Raw genomic sequence first — 17,758 nt, 5'->3', positions numbered from 1 at the left:
AGCTGCCGGCGCTGCGCCCCTCCCCGCGGCCCCCGCCTGGCCCGGCGGCCTCCGCCCAGACGCCTTCCCCCGGCTGACCTCCCTGCGCCACGGGGCGGGCCTGGCCGGGGTGCTGGCTCCGGCGAAACCCGGGGGGGGGGGGGGGGGGGGGGGGGGGAGAGCAAGGAACAGTTTTGCCCCTACTTTTCAGCCTCCCTCCCCACCCACCCGCCTGTGCTCTCGGTTGCAGAACGGAGGTAGAAATTACATGTTTCCATCGTGTGTCCCGAAGGGGTTTTGTGTGTTGTTTTGGAGGGAAACTCGAGAGGAGACGTGGAGAGAGAGAGAGGAGAGAGAGAGGGACGCGACCCAAGAGCTGGCTGCTGTGACCCTCAGGGCGGCCTGGCCCCGGCTCCAGGGTCAGCGATGGGCTCACAGAACTCTGCCGCCGAGCCGGGGGCCCCGCCAGGTTTCGAAACCCCGACAAGAAATCCCCTTCCCTGCACCCCACCGCAAGATCAGGAACAGAAACAGGCCACCGAGGCGCGGTGCACAACTCCGAGGGCTCGAGCTCTAACCCTTGTTTCTTTTCTCTCCCCGTTTTTTGAACAGTTTTCTCCCGGTGTTCCTGCTTCTCTGTGGCTCGTATGGGGCCCGCCTTTGGAGCCAGCCGCAGATGCCACCTGCCCCCCTCTTCTTCCCAAAGGCTCAGGAGCCTCTCGTTCTTCCCCTTCCCCCCCCCCCCACTCCCACTCCCACGCCCAAGTTCCTGTCCTTAACGCCCCCATCCATCTCGGTGCTCTCAGGTCGCGCCCCCTCTCCCACCCGCCACCTCCCCCTCCTCCTCGACTGCCGCCTTTCCTGAGCATGAATAATTCCGCAGCACTTCCCATCTGTTATTGCCATAGAGACAGAAGCTCGGCAAAGATAATGATGTTCTGTGCCGAGCCGGTGGGGAGGGGTGGGGGGGGAGAGCAGCATCTGTGAGTCTGGGGGGTAAGGGTTTTCTAACCTCGAGAATATTCAGAAGGCTCCTCTGAAAATCTGATAGGGGAGACTGGACAGTCCTGAGGCTTGGCATCCGGTCAGCTCCCGGCATCTGGCTTGTGTCTAGCAAGAAGAAACAATTTTTAGAAACCAGGATGCCATTTGGAGGAAGAAAAAAAAAGAAAAAAAAAAAAAGCCTGTTTCATACTCTTATCAGCCATAAAAAAATAATTACTTGCTAACATGTCCGAAGGCCTTAAGGACCAAAATAAATTGGACATAAATAGGCTTTAAAGAATTCAAACGCATTATCCCCTCCCTGCTCTTTTTCTTTGCTTTCCCCAGGAGGAATCTGTTTTTTGAGGGAAGGATCCTTTGTGCCGGTGATTTTATGTACAGTGGTTTGAGAAATAATGGCAGGCAAATGTGGCAAGAACTAATCAAGCGTTGAGGGCTTTTTTTTTTTTTTTTTTTCCATTATTCATCAATGTTCATGATGTAATAAGTTAAAATTCATTTTGCCCTTGAATTCCCAAAGTGTCCTCATAAGTACGAGTTTGAACTCCAGTAAAGCATGCTTCATTTGATGCAGATCTGAGGCAGATAGGGAGTCTCACACTAACCCACATTCGCAGGTCTACTTAAGCATTTTCAGAAGTTATCAGTAAAATTGATTGTATAGTATGACTTTTAAACACATCGAAACAAATGATAATGGTTCTTTATCTCAGAAACAGAACTGAACGGACACAGAGAGTATAGGCCTTAGAACAAAATAAGCACTGTGGTGTAATGAATACTGTGATTTCTACACACTGATGGTCTTCATTGGTGGTTGAAAAGTCAACCTGAGGATTGTTTAGTAAGCTCAGATGGCTTTCCCATGGACTCTTACCTTCTTGACTGCCTGCAGATACTGAGCAAGGCCACTGGGGGGGGGGCGGGGGGGGTTGCCGGTGTGCATGTAGGAATCCCAAATGCGTGGGGGAGTGAGGAGACCCTACCCATTGTCTCATCTTCCATCAAGCATCAGAGTAGAAAGATCCAAATTAACCCATACTAAAATGTCTTCTTCGATAGTTATGGCCATCTGGTAAACAACAGAAGCCAAGAATTTGGAGGTTATAAATTCCAAGACCAATTTTGCCCTGTAACCTGAAAATGGTTTGGGGCAAGTGCTTTCCTCTTGTCCCTATTCACTGATTTATTGAAAATGACCTACTAATTTTTTTTAATTTATTGCGATATCATTGGTTAATAAAAAAACCATATAGATTTCAGATGTACAGTTCTATAACACATCATCTGTATTTTGTATTATGTGTTCACCACCCTAAGTCAAGTCTCCTTACATCACCATTTATCCTGCCCGCCCCCCATACACCATTCCTCTTCCCCCAACCTCCTTTCCAAACTCTGGTAATCACCATATTGTCCTCTGTGTCTATGAGGTTTTGTGTGTGTGTGTGTGTGTGTGTGTGTGTGTGTGTGTGTGTGTGTGGTATTTAGGGTTGTTTTGTTTGTTTAATCCCTTTACCTTTTTCATCCAGTCCCACAACATCCCTCTCCTCTGATAGTTATCAGTCTGTTTTCTGTCTATGACTATGTTTCTATATTGTTTGTTAGTTTATTGTGTTCATTAGATTCCACATATGAGTGAAATCATACGGTATTTGTCTTTCTCTGACTGGCTTATTTCACTTATAACCTACTAATATTAAATTATGAAGACTATGCCATGGCTGGTTTGGCTCAGTGGATAGAGCGTTGGCCTGTGGACTGAAAGGTCCAGGGTTCCATTCCGGTCAGGGGCATGTACCTTGGTTTTGGGCACTTCCCCAGTGGGGGGCATGCAGGAGGCAGCTGATCAATGTTCCTCTCTCATGATGTTTCTAACTATCCCTCTTCCTTCCTCTCTGTAAAAAAAAAACACCAATAAATATATATTTTTTAAAAATATGAAGACTCTGATAACAAAAAGGATAGGATAAAGTGCAAACATTCAATGTAAAGCATTTTTATGTTTGTGAAGGAAGGGGAAGAAAAGTCAAATGTTAATGGAGCGAACAAACACTGGCTTGTGTTTTGTTTACACCTTCTGCTTTTTTCCAAGGAAGAGAAATCACTGTAGCTTGATGTACTTCCTTTCTCCCCTTCCTTGATTCTGAACCAAAAAAAAAAAAAAAAAAATTTTCTTACTTTTTTTTAGCAGCGAGTCAGAAACAAAGTCCTTCAATTTCACAGAAGAATCTCAACTATTCCCTTTTTCATCTCATGTTTTTCTGTTTTCATTTATTTCTACTTGTCAGAATGATGATGATGCTCCCTAACTTTCTCACCACACTTGAGTCTTTTTCCAACCTGTCCTCCTCTCTGTGCACTTTACTCCCTATGCTGGCTTAATACTATGGTTCTTGCCAGTGCCAAGTTCCTCCCCCTCATTGGCCAGGCTTTCTCCTCAGAGCTACTTTCTCCTCTGCCAGGTCAATACTGGGTTCACAAGATCCCAATTCCATTTTCATGCTTTCAATAAAATGAGAATGAGATGCTTAAAAACTATTAACTTCCTCTTCCTGAATAGTGTCACACAGCTTTTTTTCAAGTTTTAATTTGGGCTCTGTGAAATTGAAAAGGAAGTCAGGAAGAAACCAAAATGGAATAGCCAGTTAAGGGTAAAATAGAGAAAGCCCATGTCAGAAATCTTTGAATTTTCAATGTTTAAATTGCCATAAAGTGTAAAATCAATGTAACCAACACATTAAGTATATTTAATTGTCAATTCTAGGAATTTCGTTAGTGTTTAGAAAGTTTAGCAAAGTTTGATTTATTGCAAACCAAAGACCTTTCCTCTGTGGGTCCACCCCTCCCCACAAAATATGGGAGGAGTCATAATTAGCTCTGATGTTACCAAGTTATAATTCAAAGCCTGCAAGTTGAGAGGTGTTGCTTAATATGTAGTGCTAGACTATAAGTAGCTCAGAGTTGTTCACACTTTCCTGTGAGATATTAACAAGAAATTCCCTTTTAACAAAGAGAAGTCCAGGCAGAGTTTAGGTCATGTGCCAAACCACTTTGCTGCTCAGAGGCAGAACCAAATGCATTTGACCCACATCAGTGGAGTTTCTGTTCTTTATTTCTTCATTCCTCTTGGTGTTCATTCAAATAAGATATAAGGACTGATTCAGATTTGCCAAAACAGAGCAAATATTGAAATTTATAGGGTTGGTAGCACAATACTTAACATTTACTATGTGCAATGCTCTTTAATATTTTATTCTGCTGTATTCTCTCTTTGTATTTCAATTCACAAGTAGTGCAGTGCAACCTATACCTTGAGAAACAATGCATAAAAGAATAAGAATGTTAACATTTATGTAGTATTTACTATTGCTAGGCTCTATTCTGAGCACTCCACATATAATAACTCATTTAGTCTTCACAACAATCCTATGAGGTAGTGGGTATTATGACCCCATTTTAAAGAGGAAGGAACTAGCATGGAGTTGTGCTTAAGATAACATAGTTAGATAAAACCATCCACTTGGATTTTGAAAAAGGTTATACATGATTTTCAAATCTGAGTCCTATGTAGGTTCAATCTGGATGTAAAAAAAGTTCTTGTTTTAATAGACTCCAATAGATTAAAAAAAAAAAAAATTCTAAGAAAGAAGAACAAAGCAGAAAGTATCACACTTCCTGATTATAAGCTATATTATTAAACTATAGTAATCAGAATAGTATGGTACTGGCATAAAAACAGACACATAGTCTAATGGAACAGAATGGAGAACTCAGAAATAAATATATAAGCATAAATCAACTAATATTTGACAAAGGAGTCAAGAATAATGAAGAAAAGACAGTCTCTTCAATAAATGATGTTGGAATAATTGTATATTCACATGTAAAAGAATGGAATTGGACCCATATCTTACACCATGCACAAAAAAAAGCTCAAAAATGCATTAAATACTTAAATGTAAGATCTGACACCATGAAACTCCTAGAAGAAAATAGAGGAACAAAGCTCTTTGACATTAGTTTCGGTAATACTTTTTTGGGTATGATGCCTCAAGCATGACCCTCAAAATAAAAAATAAATACAAGTGGGCCTACATCAAAATGAAAGCTTCTGCACATCAAAAGAAAGCACCAACAAAGTAAAATAACCTACAGAATCAATAAAATATTTGCAAATCATATATTTGAAAAGGGGTAATCTCCAAAACATATGAAGAACTTATACAATTCAATAACTATAAATAATCCAATTGAAAATGGGCAAAGGATCTGAATAGACATTTCTCCAAAGAAAATATACAAAAGGCCAACAGGCACATAAAAGAATGCTCAATATCACTATCATTAGGGAAATGCAAATTAAAATTACAATGAGTTATCATCTCATGCCTATTTAGAATTGATATCAATAAGATAAAAGATATGTGAATGTAGAGAAAAGGGACCCCCTTATGCTTTGTTGGTAGGAAAGTAAATTGGTGCAGCTACTATGAAAAACAGCATGGAGGATCCTTTAAAAAAAAAATCCATTAATATCTAAGTTAAACCAATAATTTATTACTTAGAAGGGAATAAGCATTTTATTATTATTATTATTATTATTATTATTATTATTATTATATAAACCTTACAATATTGTTTCAAGTTAGCCAATATTATCTCCAAGTATTAAATGAGAAAACTGATATTCTGATTTAATTTGAAATCTTTGCTATAGTTTTCTGTCTATACCAGATTAAATTGGTCATCTAGTAGAACCCCATTGTAAACATTTACAAGCTAAGAAACTGATTAGAGATAGAGAATGTAGAAATAGAATACATTCATTTATGACTCAGGGAAAGCTCAGGTAAAGGACCAAAGTGGGGTAAAATGGGGATTGTAGTGGCCTCCCATGGGGTTGATTGGCTGCCCAGCTCTGCGTCTTTTTCTGGCTCTGGTCCCACCATCTACACGGCAATGGCCATCGCAGCAGGGCTTCATGGAGCTATGGTTGACCTTGTGACCAGTCACAGCCCAGTGGACCAGGAATGGACACCTGAGCCAAGCAGGCCCATGAGCACCTCCCTAAAGATGTTTGCAATGATCACTGAAAGAGTCTAGCTTCAGCCTGGCTAGTGTATTGAATGGAAGAAATATAGTCTCAGGAGCTATTCATGACTATATTTGCTGTTTCTTGGAGTAAAAAAGCATTGTAAGTCATTGCAGAGAGAAACCAAAATAAGGCAGATGCAAAGAGAGGAGCAGATAGAGTGCTGATAAGAATTAAATTCCTGTTTGTTCCCAGGCTGAGCTGTATTCCTATGCTTGGATGCTCCTAAAATCTTGAAAACTCTTTTTATTTTATTTATTTATTTATTTATTTATTTATTTATTTATTTATTTATTTTTTCAGCTAGTCAGAGTGAGATTCTGTTACTTGCAACCAAAAGAGTCAGGAAGAAATGGAAGGATGGGGTAGAAAGACTTACTCACTTTAGTTATATGTATCGTTGGACTTAGTTATAACTGACAAATGTCACTAGTATTAGACATCTCAACAACAACAAAATCTAACAAATACTCCAAAATTTTGCCTGTGGCATACAAACTATATAAGGATCCCCTCACTTCTTTTAGATGTAGGTGTCTCTAGGCCAGTGCTATCCAATAGAACTTTCTGCAATGATAGATATGTTCTATGTCTATGTTATCCAATAGGGAGCCTCTAGCTATATGTGGCTGTCAAGCATTTGAAATGTAGTTAATGCAACTAAGAAATTGATTTTTTAATTTAATTTAATTTTAATAGATTTAAATTTAAATAGCCACCATATGTGGCTAGTGATATCATATTGGACAGTGCAGCTCTCTCATTCTTGAAAATAGATTTTTTTCTGTAACAAGATCCAAATAGTAAATTTGGTTTTAAGTGTAAAGACAAAAATCACAAGAAAACTGGGAGTAGTGTGGAAACACTAGAACAACTATGAAGTGCTGACCCAATAATAGTAAACTACATCCCTACCTCCCATTCCACATAATAATTTGGGGAAAGGATATAAAGATGGATAAAGGATAATAAGAATTACCTGTAAAGCAAACAAAAAGAGCTAGGCTGGTGTTTTTCAGTGGCTGAGTGTCAACCATTAACCAGGAGATCATGGTTTAATTCTGGTCAGTGTGGGGCATGCAGAAGACAGCTGATCAATGATGTTTTTCTCTTATTGATGTTTCTATCTCTCTATTCTTCTCCCTGCCTCTCTCTCTAAAATCAATAAAAACGTTTTTTGTTTTTTGTTTTTAAAAAAGAGTCAAAGAAGGGAAGGAAGAAAAGAAGGAAGCAGAGAGAGGCAAAGTCACATTAAAGAGATTAAATTTTTCTCTGGTTAGAGTAAAATTTAACTGGTTGCATTAACAAACCCACAAAATACATGTATCTCTCGGAAGGCAAAACTGGTCAGCTAGATTAGTGAGGCCCTCTCCATTGTGAAGGTTGGAATGTAGCAGCCTCCAGGTATCCAAAAATCAAATTACATATATAAACTCCCTTATTCTGAATTTTTACTCAAGGAGCAAATTTCTGATTAAAATTGGGCTACCAAAACCATTCACATGTGGGGAGGTCTATGCCAGTGCAAATGTTCCAGTTCATTTCTGGCTGAAAATAGATGCCTGGCATGCTAGTAGCATGCACCAGGCTCTTTGAGTTTGATTAGAGTGAGCCTGCTCACAGATCAGATCTGGTCTTGTTTGTTGACAAAAATCAAGTATCAGGCCCTTCAAGGCTAAGAGCCAGGTTCTAACTAGCTCAGATAAAGTCAGTTAGTCAAAACTGGCAGACAGACAAATGACTTCCTTACACACTCCCTAACCTGCCCCAGGAATTTTTCTTCAAAATACTAATTCCTAAAGTAGGATCAGGAGAAACTCTGGGCTCCTCAATGGATTCTGGCCTGGCCCAATAGGAACAGGAGAACCTGGGGGATTAGGACTGGAAGACTCTCAGACAGATGGAGTTAATTAAAAAGGATGGAACAGTAGGAAAAAGTTAGGAAACACGGCATTCTTGTTGGCAAGTATTAGAGAGAGTTCAATATCCTCTTTAAGAAAGTTGCTTGATGATATCCGGAACTGACTTCCTGAAACAAAGAGTAGCATACACAAGTTTGTTGGTTTTTTGTTTTTGTTTTTATCTTAAAAGGTTGTTGTTGTTTTTAAATAGAACACTTGTAATTTTTATTTCCTCCTATCCAAAAAGTACTCATGAAGTCCCCAAAGCAATTTTTCTCAAAGTGGGATTTACCAAATACCTGCACCAGAGTTATCTGAAGATGTTGGTAAAAATATAGATCCTTGGGCCCCAGAACTACCAAATTAGAATCCCAAGAGTTGGAGTGCAGGAATCTGAACATTGAATAAACTCCAGAAGCTTCTTTGCCTTCATGCTGAAGCTCTACAGCAAGGAAAGTATAAAGAAAAAAAGAACTCTGCCTGAGTGAAGCTAGGGACAACTATTGCATCAGGATCATTTAGACCAGCTTGCAGGGCAGGCCAAACAGAGTACAAAGCAGGCTTTCCTGAGGGAACAGCCAGGCCCGACTTTCCAAACTTTGCCAGCTGTTTCACCACCCTGAGGGCAGTTTGTTTTTTAATGTCTTTATAAAATTAAGGGAAAAACAGCACCTGGAATTTTATCTCTCTCTCTCTCTCTCCTGGATTCTAGCCTCCCTAACAGCAGTCAAACCCTAACCTTTTCTTGAAGTAGAAAAACATTCTAGAGATATGAATATTTCCCAAAATGATATTTCAATTATTTCACTAAAAGTTTCACAGAAAAACAAGGAAAACAACAGGTTGTAAGGCACAACTACTTTTGTGAGCTAATTACAGAAATGAAACTTTTTATTACTAGAGGCCTGGTGCAAGGATCCATGCACATTGAAAGGAAATTAATTAGAAGAAATATTTTAATATCACTATTCACCCTTTCTCTATAATAGAAGTGTCAACTAAATTCATGATCGATAATGACAGATCGAAACACAGGCATGTGATTGGCACCAGCAAGAGCTTTATATGTATTGTTCATGCACAACTCAACTTAGCCTTTTATATACTAATAAATAAAACAAACTTGCTTAATTAGATCTGCTTTCTGATTTAGCTAAACTTTTTTTCAGTCCAGTGAAGCATCCCAACTTCTCTTTCAGCTAATTGTCAGTAACACAGCAGTAAATATCAACACAAAGCAGATTATTATTTTACATCACACAGGGAGAACAAAGGATAAAATATTTCACTGTAGCAGTGTATGACAACATTCTCTGCACTGAGAAAACCTGAAGTCTTTTTCAAGGTCTACCATTTCTTACTTCTTTTCAGTAGGGTCAAGTTTCTAAATCTCTGTTTTCTGGCTAATGAAAAGAAAATAGGATTCTACCAAGTATCCTATCTACATACTCCAGGAGTTCAGTGAGGATCAAATGAGATGAGGCATGTGAAAATGCTTCACAAATATTTGGTTAAAGTGTAAAATATTTGCACCTGGCTATAAAGCATGCCATTTTCCTGGGCTGAAGAAACTCCAAGGAGGCTAGTCATCACTTGGGAGAGGAAGCTGGGTGTTGCTATGTGACGTCATTATCTAGTACCCACAGTGACCATTTCCAGGCTGGGCTGGACTATGGGGCACATTTTGTGTTATGGGATCTTGGCAGTTTTGGCTGCAATTTAGTGGGGTGTCACTCCGAGGTGGTGGCGGGGCCTGTGTCCCACTTAGGAGAAGCTGAGTGTTGGTTTGTTGGCACCAAGTGCGCAGTGCCATTTCTTTTTAAATGGCCAGTGCACACCATGGCAGCTCCTGCGTTGAACATCTGCCCCCTAGTGGTCATTGAGCATCATAGCTACCAGTCAGATGGTCAGATGGACACTTAGGCTTTTATATATACTAATATAGATGCTTATACATATGAAGAGTGAGTAATATATTCTTGGTGTTTAGTAAGTGAAATATTACAGAGATTCTACAGCAGAGGATCCTGAAAACCAAATAAATGATTTGGAATATGAGAGGCAAAAAGGACCCAAATAGAAGAGCAAAAAGAAAAAATATGAAGATAGTATAAGAAGCCTCTGGGACAATTTCAAGTGTACCAACATTTGCATTATGGAAGTAGCAGAAGGAGAAGAAGAGAACAAGATATTGAAAACCTATTTGAAGAAATAATGACAAAAATCTTCCCTTATCTGGTGAAAGAAATAGACTTACAAGTCCAGGAATCACAGAGAGTCCAAAACAAGAGGAACACAAAAAGGACTACACCACGACACATCATAATTAAAATGCCAAGAGCAAAAGACAAAGAGAGAATATTAAAAGCAGCAAGAAAAATAGCAGTTAGTTACCTACAAGGGAGCACCCATACAGCTGTCAGCTGATTTCTCAACAGAAACTTTTCAGGTCAGAAAGTAGTGGCAAGAAATATTCAAAGTAATAAATAGCAAGGACCTACAACCAATATTACTGTACCCAGCAAAGCTATTATTTAGAATTGAAGGTCAGATAAAGAGCTTCGCAGACAAAAAAAGGCTAAAGTAGTTCATCACCACCAAACCAGTATATATGAAGTGTTGAAAAATATTCTATAAGAAGAGGAAGAATAAGGAGGAAGTGGAGGAGGAGGCAAAGAAGAAGAGATCAAATATATGAACAATAAAATGACAATAAACACATATCTATCAACTATTGAATCTAAAAATCAAAATAAAGGAACAAGGAATCAGGATAACAGAATCCACCCTGCTCACCATCCCTTGCTGTGGCCTTACACTATTCTTTGAGCAAAGGGTAGTCACAGAATGGATTGGGAATGGGGAACTGAACCATATGCTAGGCAACAACCCACACTGAGCCTGACCCAAAAAGCCTGGTCTAGGGGGATTGATACTAATTAATTAGATGAAAGAGATTGTTCTTGTTTTGCAATTTAACAGAAAAATACAGAATTAGCCAGTTGGAATTGACATAAACATTTTTAAATAAATAAATTATAAAGTTATATTAAAACCTCAGGAAGTAAAAATGATTATTTGCAAATATGCCCAATATATGTATAAAAGTTATTTTCCTAAGAAATATATTAACTACACTGTTGTTTTATCCATTACTGTCTCAACCATTTACCAGTTAAACTAGTTCCAGTAGGTGGTCAACATAGTCTTTCAATGGACAGCATGGGAAATAAGTGTTGATAATAAAGCCTTATATTCACAAAGCTAAATATCTTGCGATTCAAAGCTCACTAGAATTGCCTTGTGTGGGATATGAATATTGGCTCTGTTACCAAAATCAGAGACTACATTTCTAATGAATGGATTTTCTTGACACAGGTAATACAGATCTTAAAGAAACCACATGGGCTCATTAAAGGTTCATATAAATGTGAAATTACTGCCCTGAGGTCCCATTAGCCACTTTTTGTTGATTTTAAATAAATCAGCTTGTCAAATAAAGCTCTATTTAATACTTTCCTCATGTAAATGCTTTAGTCATTTACTCCAGGATGGACAAGTGCCAAGCATTCAGTATTTTTTACACATTTAAAAATAAATAAAATAAGCACTGCATCACCATAATTTTGGGAAAATGGAGAACAACTAGCCAATAAATGTTACAAAAATCACTGAATTGTTAACAATCACCCATGGTGAAGTAGAAGGCCTTCCATGAAACATGTATTGCAGAGATGATCAAAATAAATAGGATATAGAAGTCCAGTCTCCTACAGCCTCTATAACTCCACCAGTAGCCCCACACCTGCTTGGAGGTTCAGTTGAGATCTCTACCTAAACTGGAAGATTTGGTGACACCTCTTCTGGTTTGGCTCTTTGTTTCTAAAAAATTATATCCATCATTAACACCATTAACATTTGCTCCATTGATTATCCACATATCAAAGTGTCAGAAATACGCACCTGCTGTTAATCAGCTGTATCCAATTTATGCCCTGCAGAATATAACCTCTCTGCTCTTTAATTGTTATCAAAGCAGTTATGAGGAATGCTATTCACCAAAGGTTGCCTAGAGGGCTGGAAGGCAATTATTCTTCCCCCTTTTTCTTTAGATCAAATCAAATTGTTATCAGTGGTGTGCCTTCTGCATCCTCACCTGTTACTGGTGGAAATGGAATTTTTGGGGTGCCTGTGGAAAATAATTTACTGAGGCCCCGACAGGAAGATGTGGGAAGATGAGGCATTGTGGAAAGCTTTATTGATGATGTAAAATTAAGGGGATTCCCTTCCAAGTTTCTATCTCTCTCCATCTCACCTCAGAAAAGTCCAATGTTGTCTTCAGCAGGTCAAGCCACTGCCCAGAATCTCTGCTCCATATCAAAACACAGTCCAGTCCTGCACCTGGCTAGCATAGCGTAGCTTGTGTTCCCAGTTGCAGTCCATTGTGTGTGGAGTCTTCATGGTCATAGGCCATGCAGCTGCTTAAAGCCGCAGGGTGGGCGAATGTGGGTCATGAAGCAAGAGAGTGCAAGGGAGCAGGAGCAAAGCAAGAGAGAGAGAATTCCTTGTCTGGGGATTATAACCAGGAGCTTAACCAAGTAACCCTTCTGGATTTCATGTACTTGCATTGGCTCCACCCCCCTTAGCCAATGATCTTTTTCCCAAGGTATCGTAGATTGACAGAGAAGTACCTTCCCTGTGTCACCTTGACTTAACTTCCCAGGTGTCCACTCCCCGCTTTGATTCCTTCTCCCAGTGCACAGGGTGAAAGGGTGGTTCCTTAGGGAGCGTGAAGTGTAGCTTCCTGGTGGAGCTGCCAGATGGCGATGCTTATAAATGTCTGGCCTCCCCTTTGCTTCCTTCCTGTATTGATATTAGTTAGGTAATTACGATGATAACAAAAGCATCAGAAATGTTTATGCTTCAAGCAAGGAGAGTTCCCTTCCTTAGAAGGATTATAGCATTAGGCAGAATCCACGTAAGAGATTTTCTAAGGAAGGGCCACCTGTCATTTGCTGGTTAAGGATGACATGGTGTTCACTTTCTGAGAATCCACGTGAGAAATTTCTGTTGGGCCACAACTGCATCATTTCTGCCTTCCAAATACTAAAAAGGTTGTCATTAATTATGTTTTCCACCAGGTTCTTAGGAGCTCAGAATCTAATTTGTGGACTACCTCTAGCTACAGTTTTGTGTTGACTCTACACCTAGTTTGATTTTATTGCCCACCTTTATCACTCATTGCTCTCATTACATCCGTAACACAAGGAGGGAGGGAGGGAGAGAGAGAAGTTGGAGGTAAGAAAAAGAAACCAAAAGTTCTGGTTAACTTATGGTATTTGTTGATTACTCTCGCATATTAACATAAGGGCAATGACCACCTTATAAACACTAGGATGACTTTCAAAGTATTTGTACAAAGAGAGTCTCAGAACTAAAAGAGAGAGAGAAAAACAGGGGGAAAAAACAACAACCTGTTAACTATTCCCATTCAATGTGACCATATAATTTAAGCAACTCATTTGGTTAAGAAACAGATATCCACTTAATTTACTTCCAGCCACTTAAAGGTGGAGGATTACAGAGACCTGTTAATGAAATCAGGAAGTCCTCAAGCTCCTGGGTAGCCTGGTACCACCTTCTTTTCCTCTTGCTTTGACTTGCACATGGCATCCTTTCCTATGAGCTCTTTCCATGCCTCTGCATTTAAATTGTCAAGAAGTATACTTTTGCCAAAACCGGTTTGGCTCAGTGGATAGAGCGTAGGTCTGCGGACTTAAAGGTCCCAGGTTCCATTCCGGTCAGGGGCATGTGTATTCGGTTGCGGGCACTTCCCCAGTGGAGGGAGGTAGAGGGGAGGAGGAAGGGGGTGCAAGAGGCGGCTGATCGATGTTTCTAGCTCTCTATCCCTCTCCTTTCCTCTCTGTAAAAAATCAATAAAATATTTTTTTAAAAAGAAGTATACTCTCATAATCTCAGAATATTTTTCTAAACCTGGCTGTGCTGGTCAAGACACACCTGGGAGTGCCAGTCCTGACTCAGGTAACCACCTCTTGCCCAACCTGCTGGAACAGAGGGTCATAGATGTTAAAACATGACTCCCTAAAAGAGCCTTTGGGCAAGGCGGCTTTTTTTGGAAGGAATAAAGACAAGAAGACACTGAAATATCTAGTACACCATGAAAGGATTAGATAGGAAGCAGGCTCTCTCTCCCCTCAACACCTATTGAAATTCGGGCCACCCTTCAAAGCTGGTCGGTTCCCAGATCTTCTGTGAAGCTGTGTCTGTCCATCTCAGCCTTTCCTAATCTCACAATCATTTCAATTTATCACAATATGTCTTAAAATATACTCTTAGGGTCTTACGATCTTCATCTACATTGTAAGATCTGGTAGGGCAAGATCTTATTTGTGTCTGTATCCCCCCCACAGGGCTTGATAAAGCTCCTAACAGGGTACTATCAGTAAGTATTTGTTCTTGACAATGCGGAAGTTGATACAGTCAGCCTTCCTGATAACCCACCAAATAAATGAATTATCCTGTCTGGTGAGTGAGATACTGAAATACACCAAAAGTCCTGTGTGTGTGTGTGTGTGTGTGTGTGTGTGTGTGTGTGTGTTTGTGTGTGTGTGTTTTAAATACTTTTAAATACACTTTATTGATTTTTTACAGAGGGAAAGAGAGAGGGATAGAGAATTAGAAATATCGATGAGAGAGAAACATCGATCAGCCACCTCTTGCACACCCCCCACTGGGGATGTGCCTGCAACTAAGGCATATGCCCCTGACCGGAATCGAACCTGGGACCTTTCAGTCTGCAGGCCGATGCTCTATCCACTGAGCCAAACCGGTTTCAGCCTGTTTGTGTGTGTGTGTGTGTGTGTGTGTGTGTTTGTATTTATTTATTTATTTATTTATTTATTTATTTATTTATTTATTGCTGTTGTTTTGTATTAATTTCCTAGCACATTCTGATATTTCCTCTAATATTTAGGAGTTCTTTTTAAACTGAATAAAAATCAACCAACCAAAAGGAGAACATGAGAAGTAGGTTTCTAGCCTCTTTCTTAGGTCCTAAATATCCCTCACCCTTTTAGTGTCCAGGAAAGTCTCTGGTGACTGGCAAGTCTAGATATGCCCTTTGCCTGAATGTATAAGGGATGCCCTTTGGAGCCAATTGATGTGGCCACAGTTCTGACTGGGGCACTTCTGAGTCTCCAGCAGAATGGACTTCCTGTGCAGGCTGACACCCTGGGTGTACAGATTCTTATCATTAAATCAACAGTCAGGCTCCCGAAGGGACTGCTTTTTTCCTGGTAGTGCGTTTCCTACACATTCTTGCTTTGTCGGTTTGATAAGCATAATATTTTTAAATCCACTCTGGCTAGATGCTAAAGTTCCCTCTTGACAAAGACATGGATATGGCCAAAAGTTGTACTACCAAGAAAAGTTGAGATTCAGCTTAAGTATAGGTTTAAGTCTACTGCAGAGATCATGGATTTGGCTAAAGGACATGGCCTGAGCTCTTAGTGTTCTCCACCACAGACATGAAATGTGAATGCCTTCCAATAGAGCAAGTGTGCTTCGATTTACCCTGGCCCCACCTCTCCCTGTAGCTGGCCCTGGCACACATTTTCACACTCAATGATTAAAAGCCTTCATAGTGGCCAGCTACCCTGAATCTTCTTTGGCTTTGAAGACCTTGACTGATTCTAAGGTCCCACCTAGAGGGGGCTCTGTGATAAGCCAGAGGGATCCTGGGCACCTACACTAGCTTTCCACCTGTTGTAAAGGGAGCCAACCCTGTGGCATAACAGTTTGTGGGACAGAGAAGGCAGGTGAGCTGAGCCTCTCTTTTCTTTGGAATGTATCTCTAAAGCAACAAGAAGTCCTTTTAAAGCACAATCACAATACCAGTGTCAGGCCTTAAACAACTAACAAATGTTTAGTCAGTGTTCACATTTCCCTGGTTGTCTCATAAAGCATTGCTCATTTGTACAGTTGATGTGTTAGAATCAAGATCCACATTCTAGCCAAAACCGGTTTGGCTCAGTGGATAGAGCGTCGGTCTGCGGACTGAAAGGTCCCAGGTTCGATTCCGGTCAAGGGCATGTACCTTGGTTGTGGGCACATCCCCAGTAGGGGGTGTGCAGGAGGCAGCTGGTCGATGTTTCTCTTTCATCGATGTTTCTAGCTCTCCATCCCTCTCCTTTCCTCTCTATAAAAAAAAAAAAAAAAACCAATAAAATATATTTAAAAAAATATATATATATATATATATATATATATATATATATATATATATATACACATTCTACACCTGAGTGAGGATTCTTGACTCTATGCATCTGTAGCTACTCTTTTTTTTTCCCCCTTACAATTTATTTGTGACAGAAACTGTATAATTTTTCCTGTAGGGTTTCCTATATTCTGATATTGGATTATTTTATTTACTGCATCCCTATAATGTCAATGCACCATGTGCCTGCTCCCTCTATTTGTTTTGAGTAAAATCTAGAGACTTGAATGGATCACATTCAAGTCATTTGTTGGCAAGAATATTTTATTGGCAATGTTGTATACTTCTTATTTATATCACATAATGTGTTTGTCTAATTACAAAAATTACTAATTTTTGTAATATTAACATTGATCAGTGTTTTCAGCCTGATATATTTATCGATCTATATAAAAAGGCAGTGACCGTAACAACTGAAGGCTCCACCGAACACCGGAAGTCAGTCCTTGCTGTGGCAACCCAGCACTGACTGCTGAGAGGGCTGCAGAACAGGCCCAGAGAGAGAGACCTGGAGAGAGAAGCAGGGTCTGATCCGTAGCCTCCATGGCAGCGGTTGATTAGCCCTTGCCTCTCTCTTTCTCTCTAGTCCTGGCCAGCAGTGTGCCTCTCTTTCTCTCTGGGCCTTGGCAGGGACTACTGATCAGGCCAGGAGATAGGCCCAGAGATGCTAACTGGCATAGAAGCCAACCAATCAGAACCTAATCTGGGTGAGATGCAAAGGCAGAGCCTAAGGTGGGGGCTGAGGAGGGGTTTTAAGGCCATTGGAGGTGATATCAGGCCATTAGGGGAGGGCAGTTGGGGCTGATCAGGCAGGCAGAGGCAGTTGGGGGTGAGATCAGGCCAGCAGGAGAGGGCAGTTAGGGGTGATCAGGGAGGCAGGCAGAAGCAGTTAGGGGCAACCATATAGGCAGGCAGGTGAGCATGCAGTCAGATTGCAAGCCAGCGGTCCCAGATTTCGAGTTGGACATCCCCCACAGGGTCACTGATTGGAGAGGGGGCAGGCTGGACTGAATTTCAGGCACCAGGCCACTAGTCTATTACAAAGTTCTCAGCAAATGATTTCAGTAGCCACTGATGATGATTCCCTAGACCCATTATTTCAGTAGGGGTTGTAATGTAATTTACTCCATCCTCTTTTGTTAGCTGAATTTTTTTTTTTTTTTTTTTTTTTTACCAGTTTTCAGAATAATGAGTATCGTCCAAATATAACCAAGGAGTTTTTTGTTGTTTTTTTTGTATGTCCCGATGAGCCCCTGTATTTAAGCATATTTTACATATCTCAACCCATTATAGTTTGGTTTTGCTCAAAATGTTCCACTTTGGGCCACAGGAGTTGCTTTTGGCCTTGGAATGAATGACCCACAATCGCATGTGTTTACTTTCTCATATGACTAAGAGCTACTTTCCAGAGCTTAAGAAAATAATTTGTTCCGAATTATTCAAATCTGGCGTTTATAGAACAAAACCAGCGCGTTGCCA

Source organism: Pipistrellus hanaki (assembly GCF_964339955.1).
Source record: "Pipistrellus hanaki genome assembly, chromosome: 2".
In the NCBI taxonomy this organism is placed as follows: domain Eukaryota; kingdom Metazoa; phylum Chordata; class Mammalia; order Chiroptera; family Vespertilionidae; genus Pipistrellus; species Pipistrellus hanaki.
This window is presented reverse-complemented; position numbering follows the sequence as displayed.